The following is a 25,101-nucleotide window of genomic DNA, read 5'->3' as shown; positions in this document are numbered from 1 at the left end:
TGGTTCATCCTATCCACTATACTCCTTTAAGAACTATTTCGGGGGCCATGTCAGTGCCAGTTACTACTGCTGAGGAAACTGTTTATGAAATGTACCAGACTGTCTGCCCCTCGGGATCTCATGGGCAGCAGCAGAGCAACTCTCCACCAGCGTGCTCAACCTTGTTCTGAAAGGACCAATACCAATGGAGGGGGAAGGCAGGACAGTCTCCAGACCCATTCGATGCCTGGCTTCTGTAGCCTACAGAGACAATAGTTGCTTCTGTTTATATAGACATGAATTGTAAGTAGGCCCAAAAATCAATTTCCTAAAAATAGGCTTGACAATAGTCAAGGGAGTCCTGGTAAATTATGAGTAAAGTGAAGTGAGACAATTCACAAGCAAGTTAGATATAAGTTAGGGCATAACCTCAGGCCATGTTGTAAACATGTTTTGGTCCTAACTGGTTTTTTTACAAGCGTTTTAGATGAAATGTGAATGTTCTGGAAGAATGCTGTTTATATTGATAGTTACTGGAATGGCATTTATGCAGCTGCTAAGACTATGTATGCTTAAGGTTAAATAGCCAATGAGAAAGTAGAAAACTATTTAATTATCTCAGCAGCAATGTAGATATGGTTAAAGGTGGATTTAATGTTAATTAAGAGACAATATTAGAATTGATTACAAAAAAGGTAGCGCCTAATTTTAGATTAGACCTGCCCATCCACCATCAAGGTACCATTAGAGAATAGGCATAATCCTTTCTCCTCAATTAGGGACTGATAGCCCCTAAATACATCACCTCATCTTAGATGAAAATATAAACACACCGAATGATTATATTGTAATGCCTGTTTACTTAACTATTTTACATTAAATACAGTCTTTAATTTTACCATTCATTGTGTCATTAACAGTCTTCCACTAAATTCAATTATCTGTAACTGTCCTGGTGGCTCAAACCTTAAAAGATTTCAGTTTGGTTTAATTCCTTATCTTTAAACTACTAATTGGGATCCATAAATCAAGAGTTACACTTCTCCACTGAGCACAGAACAGGGAGAGATGGGCCAAAACTGGATCCACGTCTGGATTGGAATTCTGTGGTTTGCCCTTATATCCACAATGGGCTCAGTCAAAATCCCAGATCCAAGCACACCCCAGTTTTGGATTTGCAGCTGTAGTTTAAGACCTCTCTTTACCAACAAGGCTGACAATTGTACAATGTTTATACTTGTTCACTAGGAACTGGTCTAACATATTTTATACAAGCCATCAGATGGCAGTAACTATTGGCCAAAGCGGATCTGGGGCCTGATTCAATTCCCTTTAGTTAATGAGAGTCTCTCTTTTGTCTAAATGGGCATTGGATCAGATCTTTGTTATTAGCTCTTTAAACATGCAGAGCTTTGGAGAGCCCTACTCAATCCACCTTGAAAAAATGTTTATTTATTTGTTAATTACTATATAGAATTATTTATTTTCCCCCAGAGGCTCGCTTATCCAAGGTATTATTTCTGCTGACTTTAACGTGAAGAGAAAAGTGCACACGCTGGCATTGCTCAAATGGGTGTTTAAGGGCTTATTCTGCAAGTTAAAAGGTTAACATGTCAATATATATTGGATGCAAGACACAGATGGGCTTTTTGTGGATCAAGTCACATCTGGAATTAAATAACTCAGGAAAAGAAGCAGCTTTAATGAGCCAATAAGACAGTAGTTGTTGCATAGGATTGGGAAACAAATTAATGATACAACACACTTTCTTGTTTAAAGTCACAGAATGGTTGCAACATATTATAAGGTCTTGTTCCCACAACTAAAACAGCCTGGGATCTTATTTCTTCATTATAATAGAGCTGACTGATTGATTTTTTGCTAATACTCACCCAGGGTATTTCTGAAACTTGAAGAAACGAATGAACCAACAACTAAACCAGATACCATCAGCCTTGTAACAAGGGTAACCCTAATTTTAGACCATATCTTCAAGATCATTGACGCTGAGCTTCCTAAGTCTGATCCTGATCCCAGTGAAATCAGTGGGGATATCGCCATTGACATTGATGGAAGCAGGACTAGGCCCACTGGATTTATTTCACCTCTCCACCCCATGCCAACCAAACATCACACCAGGAAGGAACCAGTCCATATGCACAATACCATTTTAGATTTCAAAGCCACAGTTCATGCAGCACCTCACTACAGAAGGAGATACATGAAAGCAGTAGCTGATCCTTTATGAATTATCATGGTAGTGCATAGAAACCCCAGACAGGACTAGGACTCCACAAAAACCAAGAGCGGAAGGACTCAACAGCAGCTAGACAGCTGGAGTTCTGGGCTGGCTGCTTGGTACATTGATCATAATCATTCCACTGTTACCCTGTGCTGCCCCTGTCTTCTTGATCCATCTGCTATGTCTCATTTCAATGGAAGCTCACTGGGGAAGAGGACTGTCTTTTCATTATGTACAGTGACTGGCACACTGGGGCCTACAGGTGCTACTGCAGAACATCTCACAACAACACTGAGTATATAATCTCATTTTAAGACAGGACCTAACAACGGGCAGCACAGCACAATTTATGCCTGTGCCCTGGGATCTCATGTGGAACCCATCTATTACACGGCATCTCGTAGGATTTCAATATATAGCCTATAATACCGCTGTGTTCCACTGAGTGGACAGGAGTTACGGTATCCAGGCAGATAGATTGACTAGGAGATGCATGTATAGAGAGTTTGGATGGTAAAGAGTTTAATAACTGCCATGAATTTCTATTCAGAGTAGGTTTTAAAAAGGCTATTAAATACCAACTACAGAGAAACCATTTCAGGTAAATCTCAGCTGCTCTACAGATGTTACAAAGAAAACCAATATAGGTCACACTTCATATTAATGATGCATTTATAACCAGTTTATCAAAGGGTTAATACATTAATAGATACTTTAATAAAAGGTTAATTATTATAGATTGTTAGAGTCCAACAGGCTGCACTGATATTCTTATAACCATCTATATAATATTTTCTAATTTTAACATGCTTAAAACATCTTTTAATGATTTAGCAACCCTTTATAAGCTATTTGCTAATGTACCCTTAGTGTGACCCAAGTACTGGTGTGAAGTAAGAACAACAGAAGCGGACAGAATACTTGTTGGCACTGGAGAAAAGAAACTGCACATTAAAACTACAGCTATTAACTAGGGACTGAATTCACATGCCAGCAGCACCTAGCCAAATATCTGTGGTGGGTGTTGGACAGAAGTGCCAGGGAGAAGGGCAGGAATCCTCTCCCATAGCTGCAATGTCACTTCAAAGCGGTTTCTTCAGCTGACACACTCCTTTGCAGCCCCACCATGGGGCAGAGGAGAAAGGGGATTCCCCACCCTAAAGCCACCCATGTCCTGGGCACGGCTGTGCAAGGCAAACTCTGTACGTCCTACCCTCAATATCCTGCCCCTCTGCTTGTGTAGCAGAATTGCCCCAGTTCTGCTGCACGGGGTGCATCTGCAGTGAAGTCAGGTGTAGGACCGGTCCCCTCACAGGATAACCTGTCTAGCATTGCTCTCCTCCTTCAAGAACGTAGAGCATCACTTTGGGGACACGGTCAGCCTTTATTTGGCTATGGAAGTGATTCACTCCTCCTGCTACAATGCTGACCCTCTCAGAAACATACCCGGCTGTTTGCCCTGAAGCCGAGAAACTATCAGCACATAGGGAAATAGAATCACCTGATCCAAACACAGAGTTTCTAATGATATTTTAAATCCACTTGAGCTTCCAATACAGACTGGAGGTCACTGCGCCGTGAGTAGCAGTGGGAGGGGGCAAAAACAATGTAGGAACAGGCTGACAGGGCTTTTTCTATTTTTGCGGCTGCAGTTTAGCGCTAGCTAGGTAGTTACAGAGCGGCAATCACTGTTGTATATAGGTGCCAGCTACTACAGGCAAAAGGAAAGGAAGGAAAATTCACACAGGATTTCAGGTCTCTGCTTAGAATTACTCAGTGTTTTTTTATTTTTTAATTTCCTCCACTGTAAGGGAGAGCTGTGTCTTTGGCCCCCCACCACCACAGGAGGGGCTTCGCAAAGAGGGAGGCCTTGCATTTGAACACAGTGCTCTACTTAAAATAACTGCTGTCCACACATAATGTTCCACCGAGGTGCCCTGTATCCTGCGCAGAACTTTTGCTAAGCGATACTCAATTCCTGGCCTTTTGGTTAAGGTATAAAATATAGGGCCTGAGTCTCTTCTCACTTACACTATTCACTAGTCTGACTGCATCGGCTTCAGTGGAGTACACTGGTAAATGAGCCGAGAATCAAGCCCACGGAACGGGTATTGAAGTGTGTTTTATTTTGCTCTCCCAGTCTTATTGCCAACCGTGCAGATTCAATTTCACCAATGCAGTCTATTTCTCTGGCCTCAGTAGGTCACTAGGCGCTAGAGCTCCCAGATCATCCTCCAACAACATCAGCAGAACTACTTCAACCGGGCCGTTTACTGATGACCATATGGTAAAAGCTGCACCTATAGTTGTCAGCCTGGCAAAAACCTAACTCGGCTTAGGCTCTAGCCCTGTCCAGAAAACCACACCTCTGGTTTCAAGCCACGCCCCTTCCCTTCCAATGGACTCCCGAAGAAACCATCCTCTGCCTTGGCTGCAAAACCTTCCTTCTGCCGAGGAGCTCTTTCCTCCTGTCTGAACGCTGGGGAGGAAGTCTGGACAGAAACACACTTTCTCTAGCCCCATCTTCTGGCTGTTGTGGGGGTCTCCACCACCCACCCTTGGCGTCTCGATGCTTGGGTGCCCTTGGCTCCCCTTGGTGCCTGTATTGTGAAGGGCTTGGGAGCACTTTTGTGCTGACTGGAAACCCACTTGCTCTGCCTAGGAGCACTCAGAGGTGAAGCAGCAGTCTCAGCAGCGTGAGACAACCTGAGCCAAGATCCCAGAGACGCTCCAGTAACAAAGAAAAATGAAAGCACTTGGTCACTGGGGGAGTTAATAAAATCGCCTCCCTCATCCAATTCCCGGGAGCTGACAACCATGACTGCGTAAGTGCTGCAGTTAGCAATAACCTGCACCTTGTTCAAGAATTAATAATACGGAGACAATGCAAAATCCAACTGGAATTTCCCTAACCCAATACAAGAGCTAAGACAACATATTACTGAACTGAGCTGGGAATTGTTTACCTGATATCGGTACAGCGAGAAGGGAAATGAGTTTTGTATCCTTGCCAGTCAGGCATTGTCAGCTCAACACAATTATAATTAGAAGCTAGAGACAGGCTGGGGAAACTATTCATCTGCTATTTCTGACTCAAATATCTAGAACTGATTATTTTGCTTTTTCAGCCTTTGTCTTATTACCTAATTACAAAAGGAACTGAAGGTGGAGACAAGTACAGTTTGTTATGAAACGGCTGGAGAGATGAGAGATACCAAAATAATTAAATTCCAAGCTCTAAGTGAGCAAAAAACAGCAACTTTTTATACTTCTGAGGATACTAGTTTGGCCAGTGCCCAAGCACACCGTTTGTTAGCTTTAGGTCGTTTATAAATGCACCTCACAGCCTTGCCAGTCTTTCCCGCATACTTCTTATTACTTTGTCTCTGATGGCAGCTAACATGTATCCCCTTGGGGATAGCTACAGTCCATGCATCCCCTTTACAAAATCCTAACCAGCCAGTGGGTGCCAGTTCTGCTTACGACTTTGCATGCATAGCACTGAATTCCCTGTATCATGTTTGCTGCGGAGTTTTGTCTTTTCTATGTCCTATGGTCTTTGCTTCTTGTCCGTTGGATAATGCTTATTTACAGATAGTCTACATCCAATAATCAGTGCATCAAGTAACATTAACCCAGTAACACAAATCTGAGGAACAGAATACACTTAGAATAAGGCAATTACAGCATTTGCTCTAGATTGTACGGTGAATATTTTACAGACTTCAGGGCTGTCCTGTGCATGGTCTCCATCTGTTGATTCTTTGCTTTTCCTCTCCCCACCTTCTCTCCCCCTTTTCTACTAAACCTTAACACTGCCTTTTTAGCCTTATGCCTCAGTTTGACTTTACTGGAGTCGCACCAATTTACAGTGGATCTGAATTTGGCCCCGTGACAGCCTATATTTCTACATATTCCAATCTACACATAGAAGAGGAAAATAACTAGTAAAATAATACCTAGAGAAAGCAGTCAGCATTATATCAAAATGTTGTACAACAGTGCTTCTAAAAAAGAGGAGCTCTGTTTGTACAAGGTTAATTAGTGTTTACATTTGGCGTAACATTAGTAGTATTGCTCACCACTAGACGGGATGGAATAACCAGGGAAAGACAGATGCTACTCTCAAAAATATATTTGAGTCATTGATCACTAAATTTCACAGCCTTAGTTATGAGGACAGAGACTTACATTGGCCTTGTAAACACAGGCAAAGGACTTTAATGCATCTCTTCTCGAAGGACCCAACTTTTAAACATGGGTGCCACAAACTAGGAGCTTGGATCCATATCCTACATATGTAAAAAGTTGTTTAAGACATGTTAAGTGCTGATTGAGGTATCAAATCCCTTTTTCATCAACCTAATACAGGCTAAATATTATGAATTATTATTTGGCTTCATTTTCAGACACTGAGCCACCCACCATTCTCTGGGAAGTGATAGGAGGTGAGAGAGAGAGACAGAGACAGAGAGAGAGAGAGAGAGAGAGAGAGCATGTGCAACATATGAAAGGTGCCAGGCTGACAGCACTGGAGAGCAAAGACCTGTCTTTATCCACAGAACTGGTACAGCACAGGCAGCAGCAGTGCAAGCTTTCTACGGCAATGTCGGGGAATGTGATCCTCCCTGACCTGGAGGGACCACCTCCTCAGGAGAAAGAGGAGTTCAGTCCTCAGGCCCAAGCCAGCTTTGGCCTCTGCTGAGGCTGACAATAAGGCTGCCAAGGGGCATCAAATATGGTAGCAGTTTGTGTGATATGGGTGACTGTCCACTAGGAAACGGTTTGAGACAGTCAATTCACTTCACATTATTTATTTGGAAATGGAAAATGAAGTAAGTGCTTTAAGATCTTTGAGTGAAAGACAACTCACCAGTCACTGTAGTTTTTAGGTGGTATAAATACCTTACATAGATGGACAGAAAGATTAAAGATGGTGTATTAATATGATGTGCTTTAGAAAGCCACTAGATCGCAGGAACTCTTCTACAGACCAGTGCGAAAAATGGATTTTTAGTTCTCTAGCAATTCCAAACATTTGTTTGGGATCAAAATGAAACAAAACTTTTAAAAAAATGGTGAATCAAACATTTTATTTGGGGTTGAACAAAATGTTACATTTCGATTTTGATCATCTGTTACTACCTTCTTTTTCAATTTTTAAAAAGAAATTTGAAGGCAACTTCAAAATGAGAAGCGATTTTCAAGTGAAAAATGTCATTCAAACAATGTTAAAACAAAAAGTGTTTAGACTTTTCAGAATTTGTATTTGCTTTATTTTCCCCCAACATGAACAATTTGGAAAAAGTGTCATGAATTTGCAAGATGGTGCAGTGTCACCAAATCTGTGTTTTTCAACCACAAAAAAAGTTTTGTCTAAAAAATTTCACCCAGCTCTACTCCACAGTACACACAATGGCTACTCTGATAGCTACTTCCTGGTGGTAGCTGAGATAAACCCCAGATTCTCTTGCTTTTAACAATACAGCCTCCTTTCAACCACAGAGGGCAGTGATCGACTAGAAAGTTCGTTATATATTGCTTATGGATGACAATACGCTACACTTATGCACGTCTGGGTCATGACCAAGACTACACCCCTGCGCTGAGGATTAGGGGGACGTAGCATACCCCTTTACTCCTCTGCAGGCCACTTGCATCATGGGCCACAATGTGGTGGGGTTGAGGAGAGAGTATCCAGGGCTCCCCTCCTGCGTAGGATGATATGGAGTGGGTGTAGGCTTGGGTCCATCCCTCCCTTTATGTGCCAGCAGCGATGGCCAGCTTAACAAGCAGACAGAAATAAGCTACACCAGGGAAAAGGCTGATGCAGGTCCCTGTTCTACTCACGGGGCAGCACGACTGCATGCCATTTCTTACCCAGGGCAGAGCGCAAGGTGCCAGTCCAGCCCCTAGTGCCTTCCATCTTGAAAGCGCTGTACAAGCCACCACACAAAATAATGCTCACGACTCCAGCGGTTGCTAAGAACGTATTATCTCCTCCATGTCACACAGATGGGGCACCAACCTCAAGGCCACAGAGGGACATGGTGTCAGAGCAGGAATAAAATGTGAAGTAAAACAAGCAAAGGAGGAAAGAGAGAATTCAAGTAAAATAAATGTTCTGAGTTTACCACACAGCACTGCCCCAACCTTCCCTCGGGCCTGTAACCTGGGGCATCCGCTTCCTCGTGGCCATCTCTCCGGACCTTCACATCCAGGCCACATCTACATCTTGCCAACTCTTCCTGCACAACATTTCCAAGATCTGGCGTTTCCTCTCCATCCATACAGCTAAAACTCTAGCCCACCTTCTTACCTCCTTGCCTCTCAACTGCTGCAACATCCTCTTCTCTGGCCTTGACAAACACAATCTTGCTCCAGATGTCTCTCTTCAAAAGACTTTTGCATAGATCACTTTGCCTTGCTTACCATTTTAACATCACCCCTCTCTTTGCATCTCTCCACCGGCTCTCTCTTCACCTTCACATCAAACACAAACTACTTTTCTTCACCTTCAAGGTCCTTCCTAGCCTACCCCCACCCTACCCATTGTCTCCCATATGCTATCAAGACACTGATTCCCACCTCTGCAGTGATGCCAGTTTCCATTACCCACTTATTACATTTTCAAACAAGCACCTTCTCACACTGCACCTATTGGAGCAGGTCCACATAAACACCTGCAAAGCCATGTCATTGTCCTCCTACAAAGCCTTCCTTAAACTTCAAGTTTGCTATGATACCTACCAACAGATTGACAAGAATTACACAGCTGGTGTGCTGAGACTCCTGCCAGTCATGCTAACCAGTATCACTTCATGGCTTCTCTGTGTTCCCATGTCTGTCTGTATCCACCTGCTGTTTCTTGTCTTAGACTGTAAGCTCTTTGGGGCAGGGAATGTCTTTTTGTTCTCTGTGTGTACAATGGGGTCCTGGACCATGGCTGGGGCACTAGGTGCTACAATTATACAAATATTTAAAAAATACAGAAACCGCCACCCCCACTACCATTAATTTAGCATTAAAAATGTCAGTGAAGTTAGGAAGTGTTATTTTCCCCATTTTACAGATAGGGAAACTGAAGCACACACATTTTAAGTAAGTTGTCCAAGGTCCAATATGCTCAATGGCCTGTGATGGGATGTTAGATGGGGTGGGATCAGAGTTACTACAGAGAATTCTTTCCTGGGTGCTGGCTGGTGAGTCTTGCCCACATGCTCAGGGTTTAGCTGATCGCTATATTTGGGTTCGTGAAGGAATTTTCCTCCAGGGCAGATTGGCAGAGGCCCTGGAGGTTTTTCGCCTTCCTCTGCAGCATGGGGCAGGGGTCGCTTGCTGGAGAATTCTCTGCACCTTGAGGTCTTTAAAACAAGATTCGAGGACTTCAGTAACTCAGACATAGGTTAGGGGTTTGTTACAGGAGTGGATGGATGAGATTCTGTCTGTTTCCCTTCCCAGGAAGGGGGATGAGCTAACCTAATGTTGGGTGAATTCTTATAAAGTCTCCAAGAGATTCTAAGAATGTTCAAAAACTCCTCCAACAGATACGCTACAACCTTGTTCTGTAAACGTGGAGAATCTGCTTCTGAGAGCCTGAGAATCCAGCTACAGCGCAGCCTTGGGCTGTAGTGTGCCGCTCCGTCAGGTTTCCAGGAGAAGATTAGGTAACAGGCTTTTAAATATTTTATTAGCTGTGAATTTCAAGCATTTCCCCGGTGTGTTAAAAAGTGCTGGGAATTGCAGTTTCTGGTATTAAAAAAACCTGTTGTCCTGTTAAGCCATTCACAATGTTTATTAAAAACGCATGTAAAAGTGAGTTAAAAAACCTCCCTATTTTAAATTGATATTTAGGGTCTTCTCCATATACCCCTTTTGGGGATGGGGAAAGAGATAAGACCCAGGCCCACATATCCCCCAACAACTAGCAGGACACAGTGTACTGGATGCACTAGCCGAGCTGGTTGCAGTGCCCTAAAAGATAGCCCAGACTACTGTTACACTGCATACTGGAGGGACCATTCCTGAAGTCCATTGTCACGTCCCTTTACCAGATATAGACTGGTCACAGAGTTTGCTTATACACCAGATATGTTCATTATAAGATCCTATAATGCTCTGCCAGGTACGGCTGAGGTGCCTTTAAATAATGTCTTTTACACATGGTGCCACCTTGTGGCTGAATTGTAGAATATAGTTTAGCACATTTACACCCATTGATACCCATGGGATCTCTCCATTGACTTTAACGGGTTTTGAATCAGGCCTTGAGTGACACAATCTGGCCCTTAGCTTTTGTTTTTTAGAAAGAGATCACAACCCCTAACACCACCAATAGAATCGTTTCATGATTATTCTGACAATTAAGAGTTCTGGCTCACCTCCTCCCCCAGCACACACACATGCACACACCTCTCTCTCCACATACACACTTTTCAGAAGACCTCAACAAGTTGCCGGTTGAGCTCGTGAAAATCTACCATGAAGTGCCAGAATGAAAGTGATATGTGCTGAGCCCTTTTGAAAATCTGGCCCTTGTTCCCATGTCTAAATGTCTTCTGAAAATCTGCTTCATACAGAACATGCCTCCTACTGCTGGAATCCCAGATACAACTACTAACACAGGAACTGGAAAGTGAAACTGATTATAAACCAAAATTAAACCGAGTAATAGACATAGACCAATCACATTCTCCTGTCCAAACTGAATTAAACTAAAATGGCCTAAGTAGCAAGATGTTAGTAAGATCTTAACTCATTTCCATATAAACAAATCAAGTTGTTATATTAGTAACACAGGCTTTGGGGGAATAGCGTAGATTTAGGTTGAGTTGCTTTGGTACTTGTGCTTTGCATTTTTCAAACAAATAGGAAAAGTTGTGGTTCCCAAGGGACACAGCAACAGCTAACAATTAATGCTAATACACTGGAGATGCAAATCTTCTTACAGAGGAGATTGGATCCACGTTCTGTTGGCTGTTGCCATATAGGTGAAGCTTCCTTTCCTAGACACAGAAAAATAACAAGAGTGCTAAAGATATTAAATGGGGTTTATTCTCAGATCCCTAATGTGATTTATTGGCATCTAAACACTCTTTCCACCGTGCTGATTGTGACCGTACCTGGGAATGACCTGTGTTGGAGCAATGGAGACAAGCAGAGCTGGGAAGGAGTTACGTAGGGTTACTGCATGCGCTTTGGCTTTTTTTTTAATAAAAAAGTTCCCCTTTGTTGTACATTATTTAATATTGTCTCATTACTTGTTCCTTCCAGGTTGTTTCACGCTCTAAGTCCAGGTGACATGTACTGCTGCCTCTGCAGCACCTAGAATAAACTGAAACCAGAGCACTGCTTTAAACAGAGAGAAATTGGCTCCGTGTCATTCCCTTCGCTTGTGCCTGCCTTCCACAAGACGATAGCGTTAACATTCCCTCTGAAAGGGACCTTTTCCCCCTACATAAGTGAAACATTCACATTTGGTTTCCTCAAGCAAATTAGGCTTTTACTATGCAGTTAGGCTACCCAGAGAAAATATATGAAACAAATGCAGATTAGGGGATTGATGCTGCTCTGTTACATGGGGGTAAATCAGGAGCAACTCAGATACACCAGTAAAACAGAGCCAAATTGAGCCCAGTATCTTTAAATGCACCATGTCTCTGAGCCAAAAGGATTTGTTTGCTAGCACAGTAAACAGAGCCACATACAGCGCAGGGCATATTACATCTGAGAGCATGACTGCAAACCGCCTTCTCTCAGACCACGCGCATGTCAGTCTCCTGAGAGGAAAGGGTTCCTGAGCAGCGAAAGATAACACGGAGCTTATGCTGCGTCCCCCTCTGCTTTGTGACACTCCCTCACACCAGGGGTAGGTGGGAAGTCGGGGCAGGGCCTGGCAGGGAAGCCTCAGTGTCAGCAGCATGCCAGATACCATCTCAGCTGCACACGGGGAAAGCTCAGGGTACATCCACTCTGCAATACTATACCCATGGCTGGCCAGCGTCAGCTGACTCAAGCTGCAGGGCTATAGAATTAGGCTTGACCTAGAGTTTGAGATCTAGACTCCACACTCCAGCCTGGGCCCGAATGTCTACACTGCGATTTTACAGCCCCACAGTCCAGCCCCCGCAAGCCCAAGTCAGCTGACATGGGCCAGCCACGGGGTTTTATTCCAGTGTAGACATACTCTAAGTGACTGCACCAAGCGCACCCAAGAAAAAATGGGTGCAGACCTGTCACCCATACACTGATGATGCTGTAGTCCAAATGGTCTCACTTTCTCCCCTAGTGACCTCCCAGTCACTTTGTGCAGAAGCAGTGACAAAGCTGTACCCTGACATTGGAAAGCCATCAGTACAGATAAATAGCTTACCACCACCCTCACGTCCGCAGTTGTGTGACCACCACCTAGCTGGCAAAGGTATCGGGCAGATCTAAACATGCCAGTCTAGATACCTGATCTTCACCCATTGCTGAAGAGAGATCATCATTCAATAAGACCAGGGCATTCTCGTTGGCACGCTCCTCTCTAAAAACAGCTCAAAAAGGTTTGGGAAAACTCAGGATCCGAGGGCTGATCCTCACAGAAAAGGGAGGTTAGACAGCATGATAATTGATGCCATCAGTGGCATCAAGAGGTGGTTTCTAGAACATGAGCTGGCTTGGAATTGCCAGAGAAAGGCACTGATTAAACAATACCCACCAACAATGGACTCAACAGCTCTGATTTTACCAGCCAGGGCGGATGGGATCTGCTCACAGGCTGAAGCCTGAAACACTTTCAGCTCTTGTTTGTCAGGAACCGGGGTCTGAATCAGTGGCAGATTTAACAGTCAGCAAGGTCAGCAAATGCTGACCTGGCTGCCCCTGGTCCAGGCTCCCCCATCTCCCTCTCCCATCTGCCAGTGGCAGAGGAACACAAAGATGGGCCCCACTGCTGGTTTTTATTGTGCCCTCCCCCACATGTCCCATTTTCAAATAAACTCTCCCTCCCCCCATTCTCTCCCCCACTCACCCCTGCCTCTGTACCCCCGCCCTGCTCCAAGCTGTGCCGTCTGCTCCCTCTGGGCCAGGCCCTGCACCTGAGCTGCTGCTGCTAGAGCCATCACCACCATTCCCGCCAAAGCTAGAACTGTCGCGGGAGCCAGAGTCATGCACCGCTGCCGCTGCCACCAGCAGAGCTAGAGTCAGAGCGTGCTGGTCCTGCTGCCCTCACTGGAATTTGCTCTTGCTCCAGAGAGTACGGTTTTGCAAAAGAGGAACTGGACGATGCCCTTCAGGCCTCTGAAGACGCTGACTGGATTGATGCAGCGGATGAAATTGAACAGGCTCCTGAAGGCTACAGGAGACCTTACAACTAAAGGCACTCTGCAAGACTAGATGGGCAGCTCGAATGAAAGCCACTGAGGCAATGACAGTAAATTTTCAGAGTATAATTGAATGCCTGGAAGATGAAACTGTTGTTGAATGCAGGCATAGTGAGGACATACGTTGAGCAAAGAGCAACCTGTCTTTGATGGACTGAATGTTCTACCTCAATCTGTTATGGTGGCACAGGACCTTAGTTATGGCTCCAGATATGGAATCTTTCAGTCAAAGAAAATTGACCTTTTCCAAGTCCTCAAGATATTTGACAGCACAGTGAGTGAGCTCAGCAAACTCAGATCTGAAGAAAACTATGAGGAACTTGTAAGAGAATCCCAGAACAGGGTTTTGAAAATGCAAATTGTCAAGTCACAACAAGAGTCGTGCATGCCACATAGATGATGAATTTGCACACAATCCTGTTTTAGAAGCAAAGGATAACCATAGAAGAAAATATTTTAAGGTCTTAAACTATATGATCAGGGAATTAAAATCTATGTGAGAGAGATTTCAAGAGGTAGATACTCTATTTGGTTTCCTTCATTCTAGTTGACTTCAAAATATAACTAGAATATTTAAAGGAGGAAGTTCTTTAAAAACTCATGGGAAAATATTCATATTTTTTAGTCTTGGTTCACAAGATTATGTCTTTCGGCTGTATTATTTTCCAAAGAACACAGAGGTATTCAGTTTGTCGCTTGTAGTCCAGAGCTGCTTGAATTTCATAGTGTCACGTTCGCTTGATGATGTTGTGTCTCACCATAACACTTGGCTATTGCTGAATGTGCAACGAGCACATTAAGATGAGTCACAAACTACATGCATTTCACAGTGTCGCAGACCCTGTTCTCCTTGCAACTGAGAAAGTCGAGACAGCAAGGTTGGAGCTGGACAGCATCATAGAACAATTTGCCAAGGAAAAGTGGTGCGATGTTCCAATAATTGGAAATACACAAGCCAACACAATTTGGGTGAGATTCTACTTTTATTTAGGCCTGTGAGTTTTATTTTATGTTTGTTCGTTTTTTAAAAACTTTTTATGTTTAAAGAAGCTTAATGTGATGTAGCCATTGGGCCCCAGGCTGCATGTTTGCTGACCATGTGCTGACCCTTAAATCTGCCCCTCCTGCTTCTGCCTTGTCCAGTCCTGTCCCTGCCTTGCTTCACTTCAGGTAACCCCGTTCTCACCCTCAGCTCAGATTCCTCACTTTGAGTCTGACCTTTGGCTCTGGTATCTGGCTTCGGACTCCAGCTCTTACCCGAGCTCCAATTCCTGACTACCGACTCCTCTAACCACTCGGCCTAACTCCTGCTCCAACCACTAGGCCGGACTGCCCACCGCCTGGTCACTGACATTCTAGAACCTTAGCAAGTGAGATCAACCAAAACTCAACCCGAGACAGCTGACAAAGATCTGATTTGTCATCCTGTGGGAACAGTCTTAATTTAAATAAATCTTATTTGTGGAAGTAGCTAGAAATCTCCTCACAGAGAGAGAGAAAAACACTCATCTCTTGTTTCTGAGAGATGACAGTCTGGATTCACAATGCTGTCTAGCACCTGGAGCTGTCTGAATGCTTGTTCCTGCTACTCAGTGTCTGATCGTGGGGATTTCAGGGTGATCACAAATTGGATGGCCAAACATCAGTCAATGTACTGCCTGTAAATAAAACACATCTCCAACCAGCCGTTGTTAGAAGTTAAATTTTCAAAATATTCTTCTTAAAACTCACACCTACAGAGCAAAATTTTGCTCTTGGTTATTTCGAGGCAACCCCAGTAAAGCACAGGAGTAACTCACCAGCTTTGCACACACATATTTCCAGGATGTACACAGTAAGTGTGCAAATGACCATTCTGCACTCTTTTCTCCCAAGTGACCACTGTAGGGACTCAGTTGACCGATCAGCATTGGAAAGTGTCATCCAGTGTGTCAGAATCATAAAACTATTTTTCCTTAGTCTGGGGTAAATTTCTAGGCCATAGGAGAACATTTTCCAAAGTCATCCAGATGCACTGACCTTTTCTGTGCTTGTACTTTTGCTAATGAAAGTGTAAATGTTACCAATAAATACTTGGTGACGGAGAAAGGAAGTGCGTGGGGGAGGAAAGGGGTATTTTGCATCCCCGAATGCAATGTTTTACAGCACTATTGTGCATTTCCATTGGTCTTTGTGGAGACAGCTTCTTCCTGATGTTTCCCTTTGCTGTAGATGTTGCTGATACACTGAACACATCCCAAATCAGTGATTTGCATCAAGGTCACCGTCAAGGATACAAATGCAGAATGGTTTTATCGGACTAAGGTTTCAGAGTATGGTTTCTGCTTCCTGGTGTTACTAAGTTGCTATCAGTGCTGTAACTAAGCATGTCAACAAATAGGAAACAAGACAAGAATTGAATATTTGGGGGGGTGTTACATTGAAGGCGACCTGTGTAGAATTTAGCAGGGTGGGAGAAATGTAGAGATAATAAATAAAGAAGATAAATGAAGCAATCTGCAGGCCAAAGCCAGTATTTTAAGGGCATATTCATGCATCAAGATCAGGGGTTAGCAGCCTTTCAGAAGTGCTGTGCTGAGTCTTCAGGTATTCACTCCGATTTAAGGTTTCGCGTGCCGGTAATACAGTTTAACATTTTTAGAAGGTCTCTTTCTATAAGTGTATAATATATAACTAAACTTTTGTTGTATGTAAAGTAAATAAGGTTTTTAAAATGTTTAAGAAGCTTCATTTAAAATTACATTAAAATGCAGAGCCCCCCGGCCCGGTGGCCAGGACCCGGGCAGTGTGAGTGCCACTGAAAATCAGCTCGCGTGCCGCCTTCGGCACACGTGCCATAGGTTGCCTACCCCTGATGGAGATTATAGTTAGAATATTGAGGGGGTTCTATATGCACAGTTTTAAAGAGGCCCAAAGACAACTGGAAAACACCCCCAACACGTTATATAGTGTGAGGTAAAGCTAGAGAAGAGAGACTCTCTCAGAGACTAGGGAAGGCCCAGGCAAAGGGCTTAACTGAGAGAACAGCTCCAACCATAGCTGTGGTGTCAAATCAGGTTTTTAGTCTCCCTCTGAGTCAGAGTGAGCGTGAGCAGACAGGTGCGTCTGGATGTCTCCGCTCACCGAGACATGGTGTGATTCAGTGCTCTGGAACGACCTGACATTTTATGCCTTTCAGATTTATGCACTAGATAAATCTAAATGTTAAAAGTGTTTTATGGAAACATGGTTATCTTCTACAAGTGTTTTCTCCCTGTGCCCTTCCACAGGTTTGTGTTTTATGGCTATTCGCTGGCTGTGATCTGTTCGTGCGGCTAGGCTTTAATTAGTATGACATCACCAAGAAGATAATACTGGATGCATGTAATATCACAGCTCATTCACGTCCAACCTACACACAGCCTGATAAACCCATTGAAGTCAATGACTGGCTTCCCAATGTCTCCAATAGGCACTGGATCAGGCTCATAGACCTGAATCAGAGATAGAATAGGTTGGTGGCTTTTTTATACTGTGTTGGTTTTAACTCCGTAAAAACAAACCAGCTTGTATCCCAGGGAGTTATTTCATCCTGAAACCAGACTCCAGACGCAGAAAGTGAGAGGAATATTCAATTATTAATGATGCTGGGTACAATCCAAATAGGAGATGTAAGCCCTGTAGAACAGCTCATTACTCACAGATGCTAATATCTCCATTGGCATGGAAAAGAGGAAAAACACAATGAGTCTGGCAGCTAGTCAACGTGGAGGATGTAGCAGCCTTTCCTATTGTGAAATCTCTCCTTTGAATTAATCTCTATTAGACTCCGTTTGTGGCATACTTTTTCTTACCGTGAGCTCGAACTCTCTTGGAGGTTTTGGGCAAGTCACTTGCCGTCTGTGCTTCTGTTTCCCTATGTATAGAACAGAGATATTAATAATCAACACTCCACTGAGAGTCAGATTGTGAACCTCTTACTTACATGAGTGAGTAGCGTAGTGGCACCAAGAGGATGTGGAGAAATCAAGGGGACTACTTTGAGGAGTTACTGCTCACCTCAATATAGGATTCATAATCTGGAGGATCTCTTTGGGTTAGACAGACAGCTTGTGATACATTGTTGAGCAGCCCAGTAGGACAACTGATTTAACTCGGCTCCCTGCTGCTCTGAGGAAGGAGTCAACTCTGACGTGTCCCAGCATATGTTCCCCAGCCAGCTGGCGTAACTGTGTCACCAGTGTGCTAGAGGAGGGTGGAATCCAGACTCTGTTCTTGCCCACCTGCCTGCATGAAGGGGAGTATAGGAGCTTGGCATAGCGTGCTTCCCCTTGTACATAGGAAGCTAGAATACGGAACTCCAGAACAAGGGAGTATGAGGGTGCCAAATACCCCCTCTCTTTTCTTGTTCCAGCCTGTGGGACAGGACGGCCACATCTAGCCCTTTATTGGGATTTCCCCCAGGGAACAGTGGGTATGTCTACAGTGCAATCACAGGGTGTGACTGCAGCTCATGCAGATATACCCAAGCTAGCTTGAATATAGCTTGTTTGGGTATTGGAGCAGTGCATCTGCAGCAGTGCACATTTCAGCAGGGGTTGTACAAGCCTGCCCAGACGCCTGGGTAATTACTCACACGGCTAGCCCTCACTGAAACCCAGTGCTGCCATGGCTTCACAGCTCTGGTACCTCAGCTACCTAGATTAAAGCTAGCCTGGGTATGTCTACATGAGCTGCAACTGCACACTGGGATTGCAGTGTCGACATACCCAATGAATAGTAGCGACTGCTTGTTGGTCCGGAAAGCATCAGCAGCGATGCTGCTTACTCGGGAGACAGTTTGCCTGTGCCAAGGAGATAAGTGATGCTTAACCAGATGGAACATAAGTATGAAATTCAGAACACTTGTCTAGTCAGAAGTTCCTACATAAAGTTCGGATGAAGGGAGAGCAAATACCATTGTTATTTTTGCATATTTATTCAGTGCAGTATTTTATTTAATTTTGCGTCATTTCGGATTTTTCTTCTATTTTAAAAAAGCAGCTTAATTAGAAGTAACGCTTCTTTGGGATCAAATTAGGTTGCCCCAATTAAGAGGATGCAACTGTGTTTACTTCACAGGAGTGTTACAAGGAGTAATTACTCAACGATGCTAAAGTGCTTTGAAGATAAAAGCCTAAGGAAAGTAAGAATGATAATTTATTGGTATTCACACACTGATAACACAAATGGTGTACCCTAAATTGCTAGAGTTTTGCTAAGTCTCAGAAAAACTTAGCTCTTTCAAAACTATGAGCTTCCCATTCAATATTAGCCCCTCCTATGAACTGTAGGACATAATGTTTAAGAAACTTGACTTGAAATTTCAACTTAGAGCCAGATCCAGCTTCTCTTGGAGTCAGTAGAAGTTTTATCATTGATTTCAATGGGAGAAGGAGCAGTCCATGTCCACTGTGATGGACACCACATAAATAAGTTAGATTAGATCAGTGGTTCCCCAAACGATGGTTTGTGGGACACCAGTGGTCCACAGAGCATTTACTGGTGGTTCACAAAAAAGCACAGAGCTGCATAGTGCTGGCTCCTCCTAATTGCCACAGTTACATCACATCAAAGTCAGCTAAAAATGAATTCAATAATACCCAATTATTCTATCTTGACCTAAACAATTGTGGCTAGCACACATATGTTATACAGTTGCATTAGGGAGGTGGTCCAGGCAATTCTGAGTGGGAGGGTTAACGTAGGAGAGAGCATATTAAAAAGTAGTCTACACTATGCCTGGATTAGACAGATGAACAGACAGAAAGAGGGAGAGGAGAGGCAAGGAGACACCAGAATTAATTGGCTCAATTTACAAGTTAAAAGATTCCTTCCCTGCAAAAGTGCCGGCCTTGCAAAGGTAACCTGAGACCTGAAAGACAAGTTGTAACCTTGGGGGCCTCTTGCCCCCTCACCTGGAACAAAGATATTTGCAATCAGAATTTAGCTGGACCATTCTGTTGATTATAACACAAGGCAGAATAGAAACCAGCTCACTCATCCATATGTACATTAGCTCTACAAGAGTGAAAACTTGTGTGTGGCAGTCAAGAAATGCATCTGAATCACGTACAAAAATCAGATCGAATGAGCAAGTCGGTACTATTTTTACATAGATCCTTTTCTTATTATAACCACACTCGAAATGCATGCTGCTCAACTCACTTTGACAGCTCAGGAGCACAATATGGTTGAATTATAGGCTGGGATGAATTTTCATCTGGTGACTGACTCCAAGAGAGAGGCACAAAACAAAAAAAAACCTGTAGAAGATGGACAGATAGCTGATTAACCTTGCGCTGTTAGGTGAATTCACTGTTGAATGCACTACCACATCCTTGCTGTGGATACCTCCATCTGTCACTTACGTAGAAGCCCTGGTAATGACAAAGCTTGTCCTAGATGACCTAATACAGCTTTTCAATCTCTAGCACCAGGGACGGGCAAACTTTTTGGCCTGAGGTCTGCATCGGGTTTCCAAAATTGTATGGAGGGCCGGATAGGGGAGGCTGTGCCTCCCCAAACAGCCAGGCATGGCCCAGCCCCGCCCCCATCCGACCCCTCCTGCTTCTCGCCCCTGACGGCCCCTCCGGGACTCCTGCCCCATCCAACCACTACTTCTCCCTGTCCGCTGACCACCCCCAGAACCCCCACCCCGACTGCCCCCTGCCACCCCATCCAACCCCTCCTCTCATTCCTGACAGCCTCCCCCCTTGGCACCCCTGCCCCCATTCAATCACCCCTTCTCCCTGTCCTCTGACTGCCCTCAGAACCCCCACCCCCAACTGCCCCCTGCCGCCCCATCCAACCCCTCCTCTCATTCCTGACTGCGCCCCCAGAACCCCTGCCCCATCCAACCACCCCTTCTCCCTGTCCCCCGACTGCCCCCGGAACCCCTGCCCCTGACTACCCCCCGCCGCCTCATCTAATCCCCCTCCTCCTTCCTGACTCCCCCCCCCGGGACCCCTGCCCCCATTCAACCCCCCTGTTCCCTGCCATCTGACTGCCCCCACCGCTATCCACACCCCCGTCCCCGACCACCACCCCAATCTCCCCTGCCCTCTATCCAACCCCCCTTGTTCCCTGCTTCCTTACCGCGCTGCCTGGAGCACTGGTGGCTGGTGGCACTACAGCCGCACCGCCCGGCTGGAGCCAGCCACGCCACCACACAGCACAGAGCACTGGGTCAGGCCCCGGCTCTGCAGCTGCGCTGCCCCAGGAGTTCACAGCCCACTGCCCAGAGCATTGCACCGGCGGTGGGGTGAGCTGAGGCTGCGGGAGCGGGAACAGCAGGGGAGGGGCCGGGGGGTAGCCTCCCGGGGCAGGAGCTCAGGGGCCGGGCAGGAGGGTCCTGCAGGCCGGATGTGGCCCGCGGGCCGTAGTTTGCCCACTTCTGCTCTAGCATCTATGAATCTAAGGAAGAGCTAATGGAGAAAGATTTACTGGAATAAAGAAAGGGGAAAATAGGCCATAAGAAATAAATTAAAAAGTGATCTCAGCGCTGCCCATAACATGTTATGATAATAAGTTAATCAATTGCATGATAAAAATCTATAGGGAAAACTCTTAACACACACTGGACAAAATTGACTTTGAATGCCTTTCATAAATTAATTTCCCAGGTTGGGAATGTAGGTCAAATGACACATCGAAGCTGAGCTTTCACAAAGAAAGCAAAAGTATCAAATGGTGATTCTGGCCTACTTCAGTCAATAATCCATTAATGTCCAGAAGAAACCATGCTGGATTTATCACTATGGCAGTTTATCAGGGGCTGTTTTTCAGTCACTGCTATGGGGTTATAAATGCTTCCTGGGTGTCAAGCAACACTCAGTGAAAAGGAAGTTCTCAATATTTACTCATAAGCTCTCACACCATAAAGGACAAAGAGACTGAATTCTGACTGATGGCCAAAATTTGAGCCACGCAGCTTGGTTCAAGAATAACTTCTTCACAAGTAGGAGGAGAGGAGATTATGCACCGTTTATCAGAAGCAATTAACTGTAAGATTCCAGTGGGAGACAGGCTAGACTACACCAGTTATGTTATTTAGCAAAGCCAGAAGGATAAAGGGGGATGGAAAAAGTAGGCTTAGCCATGAGAGAGAACAACAGAAATAATGCAATAAATACCAGGCTGACATACAACAGTGATGTCCAAACAACCCTACATATCTCAGCCTTTACACTTTTAAAAAAACATGTTCCTACAGTTCCCTGAAGTTTGATGAGGGCTAGCACAGGACTCTCATTTTGTATTTGGTTCCTTAAAGAACCAATTGTGGAAATTAACTACGGTTTGTGTACAGATATCAAGGACCTAGCTCCCATTTCACTCAACTGCCATGTTATCTGATCTTTGGGAACTAACAGGGAAGAGAAATTTTCTGGGACATTGCTGAGTGTGCGGGGGTGGCATGATTCAGCGACTGCAGTTGCAAACTGAAGACCCATCAATTTTAAATACATTTGAAAGGGTTTTCATTTTTTTGAAACTGTAATAGTTAAGTATCAGAGGGGTAGCCGTGTTAGTCTGGATCTGTAAAAGCAGCAAAGAATCCTGTGGCACCTTATAGACTAACAGACGTTTTGCAGCATGAGCTTTCGTGGGTGAATACCCACTTCGTCTTGCATCTGACGAAGTGGGTATTCACCCACGAAAGCTCATGCTGCAAAACGTCTGTTAGTCTATAAGGTGCCACAGGATTCTTTGCTGCTGTAATAGTTAAATCTCATTGGTTTGCAAGTCTATCTTTGTCTCCCTCGTGTTGTAGGCAAGTATTAATACCCCCTTGTGCGTATGGGAAATCTGAGGCTCAGAGAGGTGAAGGGTCCAGTTCTGTTGCTCTCATTCAAGTAAGTGGAAGTTTTGCCACAGATTTCTGCATACAGGCCAGAAAAAGGGCCCATTTGAAGAGAGAATGTAAAAAAAATGAGGCCAGTGAGATTGAGCTCAGGGAAAAATCTGTTCCCCATATTAAAGGTAAAGTACCTACATTCTTTGGCTGCACGTCTGAACTGTGTATGCCAAGAAGCATAGCTCAGAAGGTGCAGTCCAGGTGGTGATGAGTTTATGCTGGCTTCAAATCATTTTTCCACCTTTTGAATTCTGCTTTCCAAATTCTCTTGTAACTTAGGGTATGTCTACACTACCCGCCGGATCGGCAGGCAGTGATCGATCTATCGGGGATCGATGTATTGCGTCTAGATGAGACGCGATACATCGATCCCCAAATGCGCTCCCCGTCGACTCCGGAACTCCACCAGGGCGGCAGCCGTCGATCTCGCGCTGCGAGGACGCGAAGTAAGTCAATCTAAGTCGATCTAAGATATGTCGACTTCAGATATGCTATTCTCGTAACTGAAGTTGCGTATCTTAGATAGATTTCTCCCCTCTTCCCCCAGTGTAGACCAGGCTTTAGAACAGCCGCTAGGGCAGCTCTAAGCTATAGCAGCCTTGAATGGCCACCACTGGGCCATTTTACCAACCCAACATGCTCTAGCTACAGTATATCACTTAACATCCTGTGTATACCTCTACGTTGGAGGATAGCATAGGACTGCTCCAGCAGCCTTAACCCAGCAAGAGGGAATCCACTTACAGCTTCATGGTGAGTATCTTTGGTCACAGCTGTCTACATTTTCCAGTTCCATCTGCATCTGCCTACTACAGCAATCACTAGTAAAACATTTAGTTGTGTCAGCTCCTCAGCAAAATGGGAGGGAGAAGTAATCTTTCCTCTGCATTCAGATTTTGCAAGTCTGTCCTTTAAGAGCATTTTATTCTTTTAATGTAACCATCTCCAGGCCCTCACACCTTCAACAGAACTTAAAAAATATAAAACTAACTAATTTACCGTATTTTAATCTTTTTAATGAAACCTCTTTGCATGATCATTTCTCTTGATTGCAAAACAGAGAGTAGCAACCTGATACAATTTTAAACAGCATATTCCTACTTATAAAAAAATGCCTTACAGTATAAAACATTAGCCACAGAGGGTTTTGAGACCAAGCAGAAACCACTCACAAGTGGTATAGTCCAAAGTCCTTGGACTCCAGGCAATGGAAAATGAGATGGAGTCGAGAACAGTGTATGGAGTCTTTATATAGAATTCCTTTCATCCAGGGCTTAAATTCCCAAAGACTATTTCCCGGAGCCCTCAAGGCTTCAGCCCTACGGGAGGTGCTGGGGTGCTGGGCTTCTGCCCCGCAGGAGGCACTGGGGTTCAGTCAAATTATTTACCAGAACTCCACTTCAGATGGCTCCAGCTGAATTTAAGCCCTTGCTATCTTCACCCTTCTCAGTCAGAGGGAGAGGTCATCATTATCATCATCCCTGGGAGTATTCCCAATATAATCTTGCAGGTGGAGAGGTCTCTCAAGATCCCATATTTGGTGTTTCTGACATAGCCCCAGCGCTTGGAATCACGTAATTTTGTGAGAATCTCAGCTTTTGTATGTTAAAAAGAACCCTATGCTTCCAGTCACTATGGTTGCTGAGAAAAGCTTGAAAGTGTGACTTGAGTGTACCCTAAAGGCTAAGAGCCAGAAGACAATGAACCCAATAGTTATTTTAAAAAAAAATCTCATGAATTAAGCAAACCTCCTGATTTTGACCCTGATATTTAGTGTAGGCAATACTGCCTATGTGAAAATATAAGTGGTAATTTAAGACAGTATTCACCCTAAGAGGAATCAACAGCCCTATTAAGAAACACCCTTTACTTGTTGACTAATGCCCTGTAACCTTAATTCAGTAAGGGGCTACTAAGAAGCTTTTGGTCAGCTTAAAAGTATATTTTCAAATACTTATGCTGAGATGATCACATACTGTGGTTCAGTTAAATAGAACATTGTGGGGTATGGTCCCTTGAAAGTAAGTTGCACCCTGTATTTTTCCATACTGTTCTCCTTTATCACCTTGAAATGCTGCTGTCAAGTGACAATACAAGCGACTGACTTGTAGCATCCCCACTGTAATTTGTCTGCCTGGTGAACAAAATGAGAGGGATATGAGCAGCCAAAAAATCTGTCAATAAATTTCTGAGTAGCTCACGTCCTCACTCAGCTTGACTGTAAAGGATGTGGATGCTAAACATTTTATTTTTTCTAGGGCAGTGATAGTGGCCACGCAATGGGATTGGGCCTCATTCTCCTTCCATGACTCTGTGGCAATCACACTGGTGTGGCTTTAGTGGAACCTCACCACATATACAGTATTGTCCACCTGTCACCTCTCTTTTAATTTAAAGCCTGAGCTGGCTTTGAGAAAACATTGTAAACCTAGTCCCACTGAAGGGAAAGGAATAGCAAGTGCTGGTCTGGTAATGTATTTCCGAAGTTTGTTTCTGCAGAGTTCAGTCATACGGAAACACCACCTCATCTCCTTGTCAGGTTAGGATTGTTTCTCCAATGTATGTGTTTCACACTCTGAAGTAGTTCCCTTTCCCCCTTTTCTTTTTTTTCAATTATAATATGCGTAACCTAGGTG

The 25,101-nt window shown here is 44.3% G+C and overlaps 1 protein-coding gene across 1 annotated transcript in view; it reads right to left on the bottom strand.

Annotated features, from left to right (window-relative positions):
• The window catches only part of KCNQ3 (potassium voltage-gated channel subfamily Q member 3), a 240,958-nt gene that overhangs the window by 116,862 nt on the left and 98,995 nt on the right, over window positions 1-25,101 (bottom strand). The window lies entirely within an intron of this gene.

The sequence above is a fragment of the Mauremys mutica genome, chromosome 2 (genome assembly GCF_020497125.1).
Source record: "Mauremys mutica isolate MM-2020 ecotype Southern chromosome 2, ASM2049712v1, whole genome shotgun sequence".
NCBI classification, from domain to species: Eukaryota; Metazoa; Chordata; order Testudines; family Geoemydidae; genus Mauremys; species Mauremys mutica.
The sequence above is the reverse complement of the archived record's forward strand: the minus strand, read 5'-3'. Positions and strand labels throughout refer to the sequence as shown.